Raw genomic sequence first — 17592 nt, 5'->3', positions numbered from 1 at the left:
CACACACACACACACACACACACACACACACACACACACACTCTGAACAGGACTCTGAACTGTTGAGCAGCTATTTACAAGCTACTCAGTAGGTGCAGCACTGATGGCTGTTTACAAGTTCGGTTCCATTGTTTTGTTTCATCAAAACAATGCAAAACCAAAACCATAGAATCTCACATTTCTTCATCTGTTTGGAGTCCTCTTGGCAATCAAATATTTGTATGAGGACTGCAGTCAAATCCCAGTGCTTACAATTTGCACATGTTTGCATTATGTAAATTGGCCAAAAATAAACACTGAAGCAATGTGTCCCTTTGATGATAAACTGCTTGACTCTTGTCTCAAGTCTCTTCCCAGTACAACAAACACAGTGACGCTAACTAACTACCCACATAAAGACTTGTTTCAGAGTTCAGCCCTGTTGCAATGGACTCCTTTGAAGTCAACAATGTGACAGTGACATTGCGATACTATCCACGCAGCTGGGGGAAAGCATTACAACAATTCAACATCCTTTACACGTCAGAGTTGGAGGGGGGTTGGGTGTTTTCATTTGTAATGAGATGAGAGATGTGGATAATTCGTTATAGGGTGGGTAAGCCGGAGTGGCTATCGTTTGGCCGCCTGCCACAGGCAGGCTGAGGTCTGAAAAACAGGATCCGATCCTGACGCTCACACACACATATCCTGCTTTGCACAGACGTCAATGCTCCCCACTGCTGCCAAAGCCCCGACACGCTTTTGCTAAGTCATTGCCACAAGTCCATTAGCCACACACTTGAACATGTCTGCAAAGCAATGATATAACATGGAGAGGCAGTGTGTCTATTTATAAGAGAATTCAGCTGAAATGTACTCTGGTGGCAGAAATCAAACAGTTGTTCTTCCAAAATCAGCCATGAAGGTTAGGGAGAGTAAAAAAATAGCCTTATGTTGTGTGTATGTGTGTGTGTGGGTTATATAACAGGTACATTGTCAGGTAATATCCAGTCTATCTGCCCTGATAGGCTGTCAGTAGTCATTGTGAGATGATGGGGGGAAATGTCAGAAATAACCCTGTGTGGTTTGTACTGTTCAGTTCTTCAGGCCGATCTGGCCCAGAGCCGGCCTTCATCTGGCAAGCATCCGCTAACCAACAGAATCTTTTGAAAGGCTGCATCACAAAATACCATCTCGCCCCCTCCATGTTCACCACAGAGTCTCACCGATTTCCAATGAAGGCCATCTGAAGTGTTCCACTAATTCAATATGGATCGATGATGGAACATAACACCATCAATCAAAACTGACAGCCCTGCAAGATTAGCTCCCAGGCCTGTATTATATTTCACATGTAACAAGCTTTTCTCAGCTGGCCTATTACCACCGCAGTCACATCACTGTGCATCCCTATCGTGGTACAGAAATTCCTGAAACTCCAACCATTGCAAAGAAAAATGTGTACGGTATACCTGTCAAATGCTATTGTGTGGATGAAATATTTCATAATAATTTAAAGTCTAATTAAAGAAAGCAATTATTCTGTTGAATGTGTGATTAACTAAAATGTAGTTTCCTGCATATCCGTATCCCTTTTAACAGAGTTCCCCAAAGCTAGTGGAGACAGCCGGCTATAGCGCATCAATAGTCTGTAACCATCGGCAATATCCTCCACCATCTGTCAGAGGGAGTTTGTGTATGTCGTTAGGATTGCTTCTACAAAAAAAGAGGTAATTAAATTGACATTATGCATTCTGGCCAAAGCAATGACTTAAATATAATGACTAAGTCTACACGTGCGTCACTAGTGGTGTGCTTGTGTACAACCTGTGGTCTCCTTCAGAAGCCCCACTCAGAAGCCAGACACGGTATGGAGGGGAGGCCCTGTCGGCATCACTTCTCCATGAGAGTCCCACTGAGCTTCCATCCACCCACCCATTCACACACACACAAACATGCGCACACACACGTGCGCACACACACACAGCATACTTTGCTTTGAATCCAAAAATAGACCCTCTGCATTGCACCAGCCTTGTGTCGTGATCACTCTCGACACCTATTTGTGTCTAAGCAGTTGTTTTTAAGTTATTTTTAATTTGCTAAGACAAAGGCTGTGTAGAGTTGCTCATTTACGTGACTGTGAGTGTATGCTGCTGTGCTGACAGGGACACCATCACCCCTAAAAAAATAACTGTTTGGTATTCTTTTGCCTGTTGTTTACAGGTCAAATATGCCATATAATGCAGGGAGAGCCGAGCTGACATTAGCTCAATGCTGGGCAAAGGTGTTTGCTCTGTGTGAACAGCCGAGGCAGTGATCTTCATTTGCTTGCTAGCATATTAGAAATCAACTGCCATAGTTAACTAACTTGCATTTCTGTTCCTAATATACCCATATTTTACACACAACCATATATTATTGTGGCCTTTAAGGGCCATATCTGTCATACATACCTGGTAATTACTAGCCTGGCACAGCCTAGTTTTGATTATCTTTACCATGTTTCAATCTAGCCTGGAAGCCAACCCGAATATACCCCACAATAAATTTAATGTAAAATGCTCTAATTGCTGTTTTCTGTTAATCTTTTAAGGTTATAGCGCTGTCAATATCTTGCATAATAGACACAATAGTGGAATCTGAACATCTCACTTCTTCAGTGGCAGTTCATTTGTTGTATACACAATTAACTCAAGCTTGTTTAGGTGACGTGGATGACTGCTTCACTGTTGCTCATCTGTCCATCGTACAAATCACGCTCAAACGATTTGATTGGCCCGAACACATCTTACCCCTTACATCTTACATGTTATTCTCAAGCGACTCCACACCGAATGCTCCTTCCTTAAATGTTGTAGGTGGCGTAAATTCAGACTGGCTTTTATGCAAAGTAAGTACATAAAATAATGTCAACACCTTGTTGTATTATCCTAAATACTATCAAATGGCTTTTTTCTGTTTCAGTGAAAAGCACCATTAGCATATAAACTATTACAGATATATCAGGTATGCTAACAGTACATACGGTTACAGGTAACCAGGAGAAGAACATGCTTATGTGTACTACTCACATGTGTAAGACAATCATTTGTGGTTTAGTTGTATTGCAATGCCTAGCTAGCTTAATCTATACTGCACAATTTGTGACAGTGGAGGAATGCTATTTTTTCCTGTCTGAGTTATTGTTGAAGGCAGACACTTTCCTGATAGCTTCTTTTAAAGAAAATGTGTGCAGTTGGTTTTAAATAAACTTGTCTTGGTTTATATTGTGCTGAGGTTGTCTCTTACACACTGCAATGCTCATCAGAAGGAAAAACATGAGCAGACAGAAATGAGACAAACAGACTTGCAACTTGTTTTTTAATCTGTCTTGCAACAACATTATTTTCCTGTTTGAGGTATTTGATAAGGCCATCGCTTCTTGACCTTCTACAGCAGACGTTTAAAACCAGCCATCATAATTAAACACATTCCCTGGAACACTGCCCTGTTGTTTTGAAAACACAGCCTGCCTTTTTTTCCACAGGATATCCACTGCTGCCCCATCTATGGACATCGCTGTCATTATCAGGGCCCTGACCAAGGGTAGAAAATAACACAATGTGTTTTTGGTATTTGTTTCCCCCCAGCTAGAAAGGCAAAAATATGGTTTGTAATTTTCTTGGCAGAAATACAACAAACTGAATGTCTTCCTTACAGAATACTGCTGAAACAAATAAAATAATGAATAACTCACATCAGAAGAGAATTTGCATAATTGCAAGTTTTGGGCAAAACACATTTCTCTTCTGACAGTATTCTATTGTTTGCATTCCATTACTGTTATGAACACAAAAAATGTAGACCGAGAACTCGGAGGACATTAAATCCTCTTTTATGGCAATTAAAGATAAAAATAACAGAGATGTACAAAGCCTTCAAGGGATCCATTAATTTTCTGGACCTCCTTGTTGATTCAAGCTTGTCAAAATAACCAGTCCCTTAATTTAAGTGATCCCTCAAGCTCACTCAAGTTACTTCTAAATATGACAAAGTGGGCTCAATTTGCCTGCTTCGGCTCTTAAAAACATGACCCTTTACAGTCAAAGAGATGATTCGGTTGGATCAGTGTCAGGAACTGAAGGAAGAGGAAATCTTTCTCTCGCTGCCTCTCGAGTGAAAAGGCAGAGTTCAGTGCTGAGACATCACAAGACTTCAGCGATGATACAAATTACACAGTACCAGTTACTCGCAGCGAGGTGGAAAATTATTCTAGAAAGGTGATGTAAGTGATATGATACAGGGCTAAAAATGTCTTCAAAATACAGGAGCGAAGAAAAATCTGGCTTCAATGTCTACTTTAGTTTCTGATGTTGGAGGTGGGAAGAAAGTAGAATCTACGAAAAAATATTGGGTCAGGCAGAGATGCTTTGTGAGAAGTGGTGTAGAGAGACAGAAAGTGGATCTGGGCCCACTTGCCCTGCACATGCCCTGTGCACGTCAGTCTAAGCAGTTTTGCAGCATTAGAAATATAATATATAAATAAGAGACACTGTTTTTTCAAACTAGATTGACATAGAGAGGCTGACAATGTAACAAAGCCAATGAGTTTGAGGCAGACTGAAGCTTTTGTTTCCTCTTCTGCGGAACATATTGAATGACTTGCAAATTGTGATTATTAGTAACTGTAAGTCTCACATTGTGTTTGCTGGGTAACACTCTAAATTAGTAAAAACATACTGATTATTATATAACCTTCATGAGGATGAGATCTGTTGAAGGACTTTTAGGCAAGGTATTTACTATACATTGCCAACTGAGTATACATTGAGAGAGGGAGGTGCCATACATTGCCAACTGAGTATTTACTGTACAACAGAGTGTACATTGACGATGTAAGTAATAGCAAGCAGACACTGCAATTTTGACATAATGTTAGCCCCGACTTGTTGTGTAGTTGGAGCAGGCTCACAATGTCCGATTAGAAGACATACAATCGACATTCCAGCTCCAGTTCAATCAGATATTCTGTCTGTCTTACAGTGTGATCAATCGAACATACCGTGTGAGCAAAACAATCACGTCTGATTGAAACATGTAGTGTGACTTTGTGTGAGTTCAGTTATGCGACTGAAAAAAGAAACGCACAGTGTCTGCCTGCTTGACACAGTGTTATTGCCATATGCCAGCAGTTTGCTATGCAACAGAAACTCCACATATGGTGCTTCACTACTACTAATGCAATCACAAGCAGTTTTCATGTCTTCCTTAATTCAATCTGTTCTGTTTGATGCAATTACAGATAATGGCATATTTCTGCATCTCACCTGTTGCCAATAACAGCTTGAGACACCTCAGACAGAGGGCAAAATGCTGTTTTTATGGATATCTGGGAAACAAGGGGAGTTTAAAATAGCAACGTTACATAACAGAGCTGTGTGCGAGTGCAACGGATAAAAGCTGTGTGGGGTGCTGGGATATATCAGTGAAGCACAAAGTGACAAACCAGAAGTGGGGTAAATGGAGCTCATTCACTGTCATGGTGGCACAGTGTGGGCAAGCTGGCTGAATCTCACTCCATTGAGGCTCACTGAGATTTGTATCGCCGCAGCTGCGGAGGCCACGACCCTTTCAGCTTTGGAAGCTGGACTAATGAGCCAATAAAAAGACTGACCAGTCTGTTGCCACGGAAATGTATCATACCTGGAAATTGGATAATGTGTAGACCTCATGACCTGGGTCAACCCAAAATATGTGTCCCATAAATACCAAGAAATTAAACTGGTGAGGTCATGACAATGGAAAATTCGCCAATCTGCATACACAATAACTACATCAATCAATACATTACCCATTATTATTAAATGCATATAGTCATCTTGAAATTTCTTCCATGTGTTTCAATAGTATGGGGAAAACGTATGTAAAAGGTTGATTAGGGCATTGAGTAACAGGTTATATGAAATAATCAATTATATTTGTAGAAGCGGATATCTTATTAAATAACCAAGCAGCCTTAACTCATTGAGTGCCAAAAACTTAATATTACGTTTTTCCTTCCCATGCATTGAGTGCCAAAAACGTAATATTATGTTTTTAGCTTTTTTTATTATTACGAAACTAGACACTCTAACACACCTTATATGTGTTTTTGGTAACTCTGTGATGAATGGAAATGAAATATATGACGATCGAAAACTCATGAAAACGCAAGATCTGGACATTTTATCTGGACGTTTGATCTTAACTCGGCTTTTGATGGTTGCTGCTTTGTTTCGAATCAGTCACTGATTAGCCTATCAGTGACATGCACGCCAGGTCAAAATCAGGTCATTTATTTCTGTGGGTTTATCACTAGGTGGCAGGTCTCGTTAGATCTCTTCCCAGAAACTTTGCAGGCAACACTTCTCAGGTCATAAAAGACGCAATATCTCCATTTCTAGAAAAAAAAAACAGGGATTTGAAAACTAGCCACTGTTTAGCTTGGGATTTCTCAGGAACAGAGGCGTGTAGAAATACACGGTTTGCACCCACTGAGAGCTTAAAGTCTCACCTTTCAAACGAGCCATTGTATGTGTTCATAGCTATAACACAGAATATGCTGTGGCTGTACAAAAATCATCAACAATGGTCTAGATTGCTGGCACTCTAGGACAAAGCTTCCGAAAACAGCTTGGCATTCAATGAGTTAATGAGAATTTCACTGGGATTTTTAAGCAGGAACCTAACAGGTAACAAAATGGCAATACCTGGTCACTGTAATTAGTACCATATACAATTAAAATGTAATTTTTTCTTGATACTTTTTGATAGAATTGTACCTTCACTTCTATTTGACAGGTCTTACAGGAAAAGAATGTGATTTTTCTAGTTTTCTAATTGGGTCATTTTGTAAAGTGGGATCTGTATTGGACTCTATTTTGATGATCAGAAACGCGGCACAAAGCCCAATGCAAAGCTTATTCTTATCTTACACCCAGTCAGTGGCGGATTTTGCGGGGTGTGGCAGAAGATGCGGCCTGGTGCATGATCCAAAAATCACACCCTCATCTTACACCCTCTAAAAATCATTTTGCCACTGACCAAGAAAAACCTGGTCTATAATGAAAGGAGCATGTAATGCACAGCTGAAGACGCACTGTCACAAGATGTAAGCAGCCCTTAGCTAGCAGTCCCAAACAACTTCTCTGCAGGATAAATAGCCTTAGGATTTTTAATCAGTCATTCAAACATTATTAGGGTAAGGGTTGCTTTATTCAGGCTTTTTTTGCTTTATTTACTTTTTTACCTTTAAGTTCAAATAATAGTAGGGCTGCTTGATTATAGCAAAAATCATGATCATGATTATTTTGGTCAAAATTGCATTCACCATGCATTTTTAGATTGTCAAAATAGGGCCCTCAGAGTACTTGCTTAATCCCTACAGAAAATTAAAGGGATTATACAATCCCTTTATATAATGGGGGGCAGGTCCAAATATCAGAGCAATTCTAGACCACATACACTACTAGTCAAAAGTTTGTAGACACTTAGAAATTTCCATTTCACTCCATTATAGACAGAATACAATCTGAGATCATTGCATTGTTTTTTTTAATCAGGGCAGCAGTTTTTAGATCACATTATGTGCTTACATAATTGCAAAAGAGTTATCGACTGTTGTAGAAAGAAATGGCTTATCTTTAATATCTACATTGCCCATTATCAGCAACCATTCATCCAATGTTGCAAAGGCACATTCTGTTTACTAATCTGATATCATTTTAAAAGGCTAACTGAGAAAACATTGGAGAACCCTTTTGCAATTATGTAAGCACATAATGTAATCTGAAAACTGTTGCCCTGAGTAAAAAAACAATGCAAATGATCTCAGCTGGTATTCTGTCTATAATGGAGTGGAATGGAAATGTCTAAGTGTCTCCAAACTTTTGACTGGTAGGCTTCATTTTAATTCTAAATATGTGCTCTAAACCAGGGGTCCCCAACCTTTTATGTACCATGGACCGGTTTGATTCCAATTTTTTTTCACGGACCGGGGGGGGGGGGGGGGGGGGGGGGTTCATGTTCCATATGTGTTGTGCATGCATTACTTGAAAAGAACTAGCTCCAGTTATGTATGAACAGTGAAGGTAACGAACTCTTAAAAATGTATAAAACGTGAACTTGAAGAAGTGAAAATTGAACAATATGAACTATGAAAATTGAACAACTTGAAGCTACATATATCAAGTGTGAACATGCTTAACAAAATATGGGAACTAAACGTGCATTACGAATATAATCAGTGGGAGCCCTGTGCTTGTTTCCCTACAACAAGAAGGTTCCATCTGGGGGTGATGGAAGACAGTGACACCCTCAGTGTGTTTGAAATGTCCAGTCGATTGCGCAATTTGGTCTTAGTTGCAGTCATTGCAGAAAACCCGGCCTCGCATAAATACGTGGTGGGAAATGGTAGCAACGTTTTCAGCGCTTTTACGGCTATCTCGGGATATTCTGGATTGGTTTTGATCCAAAAACCAGCCAGAGAGGTTTCCTCATACACACTCTTAAGACCACCGTCATTTGCAATTTCGATCAACTGCTCTTCCTCCTGCGCTGACAAGTTAGGACTATTCGGGATATTGACAAATGGGTTGCGGACCCACTCATTGGTTTGCCGTGGATCTTTAGAGGATGGGAAATAGCCTAACGCTCAAACTCATTTGAAAGCGCAACAAGGTGATCGCGCAACAGCTGCGAGAAAAAGGGCCCTGCCTCAATCTCTCCCAAAACCCCCACTACTGTTTGGAACATATCAAATACACCCCGGTCCACTCGTCGTCCCCACAAATCAAGCTTGGCTTTACTGTAAATGCAGCGACTTTATCTGCCAGTTTAAAGACAGTCGTCATTCTCCCCTGGAGTGACAGGTTAAGGTCATTAAGCAACCCGAATATGTCACACAGGTAAGCGAGTTTTGACACCCAGTCCTCATCACTAAAATGTGCAGCTAACGGTGACTTTTTTTCTGTAAGAAATCTTTGCAGCGGCTCTCGCAACTCAAACACTCTGGCCAGTGACCTGATAAAGATGCTTGTTTTTTGTTGCTCATTCTAGCAGTTTAGCTAACTTCGTGTGACACTACCATTCGCCAAGAACTGATCAAGTGAAGTGAGCTGACCTGAGGCTGCGCAGCGCTGAAGGCTATAATAGCTAGGATGCAATTCATGAAAATTGGGCACTTCTGGACAAGTTTTTGGCAGGGTGTTAGGTATAGGCCTAAGGTTTTTAAAAATCCATAGATACAAGTTGGGGTGGCCCCCCTAGTGGCAGTTATCCATCAAATCCAAAATGGCCCCCGCCGAAAAGAGAAAAGGTTATATCTCAGCTTCCTTTAGTCTTAAATTGTTGTATAATGTATTTTCTCTACTTTGTTTGATACAAGGAATCCAATTTTGATATGTTCTTCTTATTTTAAGTCCATTTCCATGTAGTATCATAGTCATATTTAGCTCATAAACTGTCTCTGAATCTGATCTCTGAAAAAGTCACATTGAAATACTCAGGTCCCTAGACCCATATTTTTACCTCCAAGGTATGCTTTTCTTTGTTGATTATACAGGTCACTATCACTATAGTGTCAAAAATCACATGTTGTGACCAAAAGGACCATTGTTTAAACCATTGTTTGACCATTGCCTTAAATAAACACAACTTCAGAACTATGCCACAGTGAAAAGTTATATTAGGCTTTTCACCATGTTACGGATCAATATTACATTTTAGTCAAATAACGTAAAAAAAAAAAATCATACTTCGTACATACTACATCATGTATTATTCAAAGATTTTTGGTTTCACTCTTCATCATTACAGCCTCCCTCACACTTGCACAATGTGGTACAGCAAAGTCCAGCTCAGTGGCACTTACAGTTGCCCATACAGGCAACCACACAGCCACAGTTGAGGAGGAGTGAGCATCCCTTGCTGGCATCTTCCAGATCTGTCCAATATGGCACCCAGACTTAGGTTCTGTCATTCCATTCCGAACCCCACTCACTGGGGTCTGGAATCTCTGGAGTTTTGGAGAGGGACTAACCTGACTCTGCCAGATGGATTGCTTCGCATTTGCTCCGCATATCCATCTGGGAACTTTCCGTTGGAGAATGTTTGGGAAAAGGGCGAAAATACTGGTTAGCTGATTGGATAAACCATCTGTCTGTCACCACCTATGTTGGTCGGTCCAAATCAACCAATCAGATAAAGGAAGCGTTCTTCTAATGCCATCTTTTAACATACAAGTTAGATAAGTAACTAACGTTAACGTTTTTAAACATACTATTTGTATGTGACATGAACCTCAACGACAATCCCCCACCAAGTTTTCATGGTAGGATACACGTCTGAAGAAAGCATATTCCTTCTCGTTAAGTAACTCGTCAGTGCTACCAAACACTAACTTGAATTGGCCGTGGAGGATGTCTGTGTCCTTCATTCCTCCCAGCTACATTGCAGAGACTCCTAGCTTCCCCAGGAATACTAAAATATATTCGGATAAAACTTCAGCGATAGCCATGCTCATCTCATCCGTGTAAGTCACCATGTTGTTTAGATTGAACAGTAGCTTCTCGTTGCGTCACACCTAAACCCGCCTCAAAACCAACGCTGATTGGACGTTCGTTTGGCAAACTGCTCCAAATTTTCTTTATCGGAGAGATGCCTACTAATCTGCGAGTGAAAATCTGAAACTCTCGAGATCAGGATGGTCTCACAAGGCTAGAGAGGGAATGCTTCCAGACAAAAGCTGCAGCGTGCAGGGCACGCTTTCCATGCTGGAATAAGGAATGATGGGTCGGGGGGATTGAATCCAGGGATTTGAGGCCATGAGTGAAAAGAAGCTTCCGGGTTTCATTGACTGACTCGACACCGCAGTTCTTACTATACAGTCCAGCGCAGGGGCGGAGTGGCAATCGGGACGATCGGGAGTTTTCCCGGTGGGCCGGCCGATGAGTCTGCGCGGTGCGGGCCGGCCCATAGAGCTTTTATCGCGGCCGTGAGTCGTACGCGGCCATCGACCTGATAGGTGCATTGAGAATTTTCCACGAAAATCTCTGAGATCTACACTTTAACATTTGGGAAGTCCAACCAATATTTATACCACTCGTTCACTGTCTATATGTCATTCATGGTTACCCTGCACACTCATCTCTCCCATGCTGATTTTTGTGTAGGCTAGCCTTAATTTTTTATCTTAATTCATTTTTGTCTTAATTAGGCGTTATAGAACTTTCATCACAAATAAAAAAAATGACCATTTAATTTGTTTGTTTGTACTTAACGTAAGCCTAGGCTAGAATGGAGCAAAGCCTCCTGGGAATAGGGAATGTGTTTCTGGTTTATCCAATGAACCGATTGCAGGTCAAGTCTATTTACAGAAATGTAGGGGGATAAATGAGCGGCCCCTCGTCTAATGGCATGACCCTACAAACGATCAAGTTCGAGGAAAACTACAGGAGTTTTGACAGTCGACGGATTTGCGTGGTTGCTTGCTGTTTTACATATGGATGGAATGCAGAGAGCAAGGTTAGCGGAGCTAAAGCATTGACGTTATTGAAACTAGTACAAGCTAGTCTTATGTTGATATGTAGCCTAGGCCTAGCCTAATGACTAATTAGTGGGCCACTCAGGCTGATAAATGGATGGTGGAACTCGTTGGAACTGTCTATATGTAAGCCTATATAGGCCGACTTTAATCGTTCTTGTACAAACCTATTCAAAGTGCCTGGTTTTTTCAATTATTTAATTACCTGTATTAGGTTTAGGTTGACATTGTCTGTAGGCTAGGCCTTTTTTAAATTTATACAGGCAACTATTGGAGTGCTATGATGGTGCCGTCAGAATTTTCCCGGTGGATTTTAGTGCCCCACTCCGCCCCTGGTCCAGCGTTTGAGAACTTGCATGTGCACTGATTCCAGTGTGAGGCTGGTTGGGTCTTGGGTGATCAGAATGAGGGTGCCGGTGACTTCTGGGTAAGCTGCCCACGCATTCCATGCTTTTTTTTTGCCAATTCCATACATTGCTGATACAACGTTACATCATGTGAACGCATGGAAGAGGGGCAGTTCTTGACATTTTTGAGGTCCCAGCATTTCTGAGATGTGGTGGAATGGTATATCTTTATATGCCTTCCCTGATCCAAATCCAATCCACAGCTCTGAGAGGCCTAACTCCTGGAACACTGCAGCTTTTGTCTGGAAGCAGTCCCTCTCCAAAACTCCAGAGATTCCAGACCCCAGTGAGTGGGGTTGGGAATGGAATGACAGAACCAAAGTCTGGGTGCCATATTGGACAGATCTGGAAGATGCCAGCAAGGGATGCTCACTCCTCCTCAACTGTGGCTGTGTGGTTGCCTGTATGGGCAACTGTAAGTGCCACCGAGCTGGACTTTGCTGTACCACATTGTGCAAGTGTGAGGGAGGCTGTACTAATAATGATGAAGAGTGAAACCAAAAATCTTTGAATAAATACATGATGTTTAAGCAAAGTCCTTTTAGGCAAGTCCCTCCACTCGGCGGCCATATTGCAACGCTTTTTGGGCACTCATCGGGCATCCATTTCGGCAGAAATGCGCGTGCGCAAGGCTTCACAACACCAATCTTGCTCCAGCGATGAGATCACAACACATGACTGGCACGATGTCTTCACAACACACCACATGATTGGCTCAATGTATTCACATGTCAACATTTTGCCGCGGAAGGGGTGTGATTTGTGTAGACAACTGCCATATTGCCGTTACAAACTAAGCTCATGCATTTCTATGGAGGATTTTTTGAGTGCTGTATCTCCTCATTAGAAAGTCTATGGTTTAAGTATGAATTGTTTTTTTTGTTTTTTTGTGTGTTATTTGACTAAAATATAATATTGATCCTTAACATGGTGAAAAGCCTAATATACTGTAACTTTTCACTGTGGCATAGTTCTGAATTTGTGTTTATTTAAGGCCGCAATAATGGTCCTTTTGGTCACAACGTGATTTTTGACACTATAGTGATAATGACCTGTCCAATCAACAAAGAAAAGCATACATTGGAGGTAAAATATGGGTCTAGGGACCTGAGTAATATTTCAATGTGACTTTTTCAGATATATTGACAGTTTATGAGCTAAATATGACTATGATACTAGATTTAACATGTAAATGGACTTAAAATAAGAAGAACATAACAAAATTGGATTCCTTGTATCAAACAAAGTAGAGAAAATACATTATGCAACAATTTAAGACTAAAGGAAGCTGAGATAACCTTTTCTCTTTTCGGCGGGGGCCATTTTGGATTTTATGGATAACTGCCACTAGGGGGGCCACCCCAACTTGTATCCATGGATTTTTGAAAACCTTAGGCCTATACCTAACACACTGCCAAAAATCAAAAACTTATCCAGAAGTGCCCAATCTTCATGATTTTTCACATATTCCTTCCCAGCTAATAAGTGTTGAAGGCGGAACAGACAGACGTAAGAAAATAGACCTTGCAAAATGCAAACATGCGTGCAATCAAACAACTGCATGCCATGTAAAAACGTGACATTATTGCGAATTAAATTGAGTTTAGTTTGCATGCATTTTTTTAAACTCATGTCGTAGGCTACGGCCCGGTTAGGAATGTTCCACGGCCCGGTGGTTGGGGACCGTTGCTAAACCAGTGTATATAGATATTACAGTAACATCTGAAAGCGGATTAAATTAAATCATACACCGCAGAGAGAAAATGAGCTGAAATTCAGCAGAGAGGCTCCAACGCTGGCTTCAAAATTAATTTACGAATTGTATCTAAGTGTTGCAGCTTTATCAAATTCATAGTAGAAATGCTAATTACACATCTACAGTATATAACTACTGTTCTAAATCCTACCTCTCCACATGAGAAAACAGGTAGGAGAGGTGAACTATCATGTTAGTTCTATCACATTTAGTCTTGCAGAGTAAACACAAAAACATACAAAGTCTATTTATTCAAGATGGACCTTTTTGTGTCCACATATTGGCACATACCACAGATAACACATACCAGCTCTAAGCACAGTAGCCACATCAATGTGAGCTTGTGTACATAACAATACAATACCACTTCTCTCCTCAGTCATTACCAGCTCTACCCAAGCAGGGTTTCCCCATCCCTCTGGCTCTATTACATGGTATTGGAGAAATATGCTAATGATGGTCAACATGGTCACCTTACGTTAGTACAGTGATACATACGTACAATACACAATGACCTAATCTATCTCCCTGCCAAGTTGAACAGATAAAAAAATAGCTTTTCTGTCCGTACATCAGCATGGGTTATAAGTACACATTAAGTGAACTAAGGTCATGCTTTGGAAACAAAAATAATTAGCTAAGAGGCACTGCAGGACACAGTCTCATCATAAAACAGCTAATTAAGATCCAATAAATTAACACCCCAACACAGTTTAAGTAACTAATTGAGTTGCTAAATTTCCCCTTGCCCCAGAAATCCTCTAAACAAGGAACAGAATGTACACAATTTATATAAATACAAAGTAATGCTCTTCTTATCTTTGCCCTATTTTCAAAGCATTTTTATAAACCTGAAAATGCTACATACTGCATTTTGGTTGCATATCAAAAAACGTTTGCTATGATCTGCAATGAAAGAGCTGTGATCATACGTTTTTAATGCACGTTCAATGTTGAATATACTCAATGTGTTTATTTGTTCGATATGCAGAAATTTTGACAACTGGGTGGTATTACAGGCAAGACTGAAAAAGCTAAAACAATAGCAAGTCAAATCCTCAAGCAGTGTGGTGTAACACATAGTGTTAACATGCAAAACACATTATGGTTGTGAGCTTAAAGCTGTAAATAGATTCACCACACACACACACACACACACACACACACACACACACAGACACACACACACACACAAACACACACACACACACACACACTGGTTCAAGTACTTTTCTCCAGCAAACTCTTAACATACTTGAAAGAGAGGACTGGTTAACAAACCCCGAGTGAGTACTTTATTTAGAGGGAGGTCAGGTCAGGTCAGGCAGAGGGCACAAAAGAGACGTCTGTAACATCAACCATGCACACACAAACAACCCTGCCTCACGACATCGGCATACACATCCACATTTGTCCTCTACACAGCCAGGAACATCACACTAAGATTCGATGTCTCTTGTATTCTCTTATGTTCTCATCATATCGTCAGCAAAGCTGAAAGGTTACAAGTTAAATCAGTTTCATGTGAGTTGCTATCCTGGGAAAATGAAGAATTGTTTCCTTCTAGGTGCTAGAAATATTCCACATCTTCATTTTGTAAATGAGAGTTTATAACGGAGTAAACCCAAAACCAACAGACACTGAATCAATGAAAGATAATAAAATCAATAAAAAGCTTCAAGCACCGAACAGCTGCTGATGCAAACCCCTCCCTTCTCATCTTGCTTTTTCACCTCTTCAAATCTATTGCTCCCCAGAAGATGAGATAAGCCTTCCTCATTTTTTAATTGGAGCCTTTTGGGGGAATGAGTGTGAGGGTCTAGGTTTTGAAGGAGGCAGGACTGACCCACACACCGTGCCAGCATTCTGGCATGTGAGACTGCAGCCCGAGCAGCCACAGAGACACTTCCATAATCTTAAATCATGCGCATATTATAAGTAATTAAGCAGACACACGATGAAATAAATAATGGAGTCCTAAAGGTCTAAGATTGTACATTATTCAACAGCCCTGCACACTTCTTTCATGTTTAAAATTAGAGCACTTTCTTGGATATATTTATTTTTTTCCTAACCCTGAATCCCCCCCCCCCCCCCCCCATAGCATAATTAAAATTGAAGGTCAAGTGTGACACAAAAACTCTAAACACTCACATTTAAATGGAGAGTATGAATGTTACCACACACCTCTGACAATACTTGCACACTTATAAGCACACACCACCATGTTGCTCCTCCCCTTTTGTGCACTCCTTCCTGCCTAGGATAATTCCCTTTCCGCAAGGCCTCTTAGACATGATAAATATCTATCTCTATAAGATATAACAACACTCCAGAGACCCGCATTCCCAAAGCATTTTTTCTTACCGCCAAGAGTACTATTAAATTGCACTAAAGGTGTTTTAAGTTTTCTCTTAAAACCCATTGACAAAGCTGCTAAGACCAACTATAGTGACATGTGACACTATATGACAACTCCTAAGATAAGAGCTCCGTTGCTATGGTTGATGTCATTTCTCATGCACAAGCTTGCTTGCAGTGACTGGTGATTGGCTGACGAGTTGGCTGATAAATGACAGGTTTGCCTTACATGAGTAATGACGAAAGGTTCATCAATAAATAAATACATAAATAAATAAATACATAAATAAATAAATACATAAATATGACAGCTTACAAATAAAATAGTAACTGGATACACTATGGATTGACACAGCAGGTTTGCAATGTTTAAAATGCAGATCTGTATGCCAATTACATGTTTGCATTGACATTAAAGTAATTTCATTTGATTAACAATAAAACTATTTAAATCTTGACCATGAATAGTTTTGGTTGCTGTAGGTGGAGTTATTGCATCTCTTACAAGCTGCACCATTATTCCCTTAGGATTTGAGTGATTCTGTGTGCATTTTTAAAACATTGCGACCTGGAATGATACAAACAGCTGCTTTACGATGGTTTGTGAATAGGTCTTAGTGAGTTAGGAGTCCTCTAGACCAGTGGCTCTAAAACAGGGGGTCAGGGGATATTCAGTAGCACTAGATGTACTGTAGGCTTACACTTCAGTTTCCATAATGTTCCTCCGAAAGTGGATGCTCCGTTTATACAAACTCAAATCTCTACCTGCGCCTCTTGCAATGATGAGCTTGAAGATGCTGTACTTAAGCTTAACAGTGACAGAACACTATGCAGCCTTTTTTTGCCACAGGAGCACATTAAATGTTATACATTGGATAAGTGCTAGTTATCCTTCGGAAAATAATAAATCAGATTGTCAAAGGATGCCACTGACATTAATGCTTTTGGTGTTGACATAGCCTACCTATGAGAGAAGACATTTTCTGCATTTGCCTCCAAAGCCTATTTCGCTGCATTTTTTAAATAATCTATTTCACCAGTTGGAAAGAAGAGGGTCGCAAGACTTTGCCAATGTTTTAGCACCGAACACCAACACTGCACATACAGAAATCACACACACAGCATATAGAAGTAAAAAAGCAATAACTAAGGATCCCTTTCGAAAAGGCATTTTCTTCACGCATTTATATGCATTTCTACCCAATGCTTTCATGTGGTGCATGTGTGCATGGTTTAATGCAAATTTATGGTGATGCCACTGAATTTACTATTACATTTCAAGGATTGTCTATCAGTCTAATCTTTAACCAACACTACACATACTCACACACATTATCTGTGATGAGCAATTTGCCTTACTGCAGAGTTTAATATGCATCCTGGCTGGGCAAACACATTCTGTTCTCCGTTGGTGTCATCATTTCCATCTGTGTTTGGCTCATTTCTATCAGACTATTCCATGACATTTAAATGCCTGTCTATTCATGCAGTTCTGAGTAGCGCTGACACAACCAAACACACCCAAC

General features: G+C 40.5%; 1 protein-coding gene across 2 annotated transcripts in view; it reads right to left on the bottom strand.

Annotated features, from left to right (window-relative positions):
- pde4d (phosphodiesterase 4D, cAMP-specific) overlaps positions 1-17592 on the bottom strand; it is a 153757-nt gene that overhangs the window by 47929 nt on the left and 88236 nt on the right. The window lies entirely within an intron of this gene.

Source organism: Alosa pseudoharengus, unplaced genomic scaffold (assembly GCF_046254945.1).
Source record: "Alosa pseudoharengus isolate Yale_2024_CS ecotype anadromous, Long Island Sound unplaced genomic scaffold, YU_APseudo_1.1 YU_APseudo_1.1_scf_6, whole genome shotgun sequence".
NCBI classification, from domain to species: Eukaryota; Metazoa; Chordata; class Actinopteri; order Clupeiformes; family Clupeidae; genus Alosa; species Alosa pseudoharengus.
The sequence above is the reverse complement of the archived record's forward strand: the minus strand, read 5'-3'. Positions and strand labels throughout refer to the sequence as shown.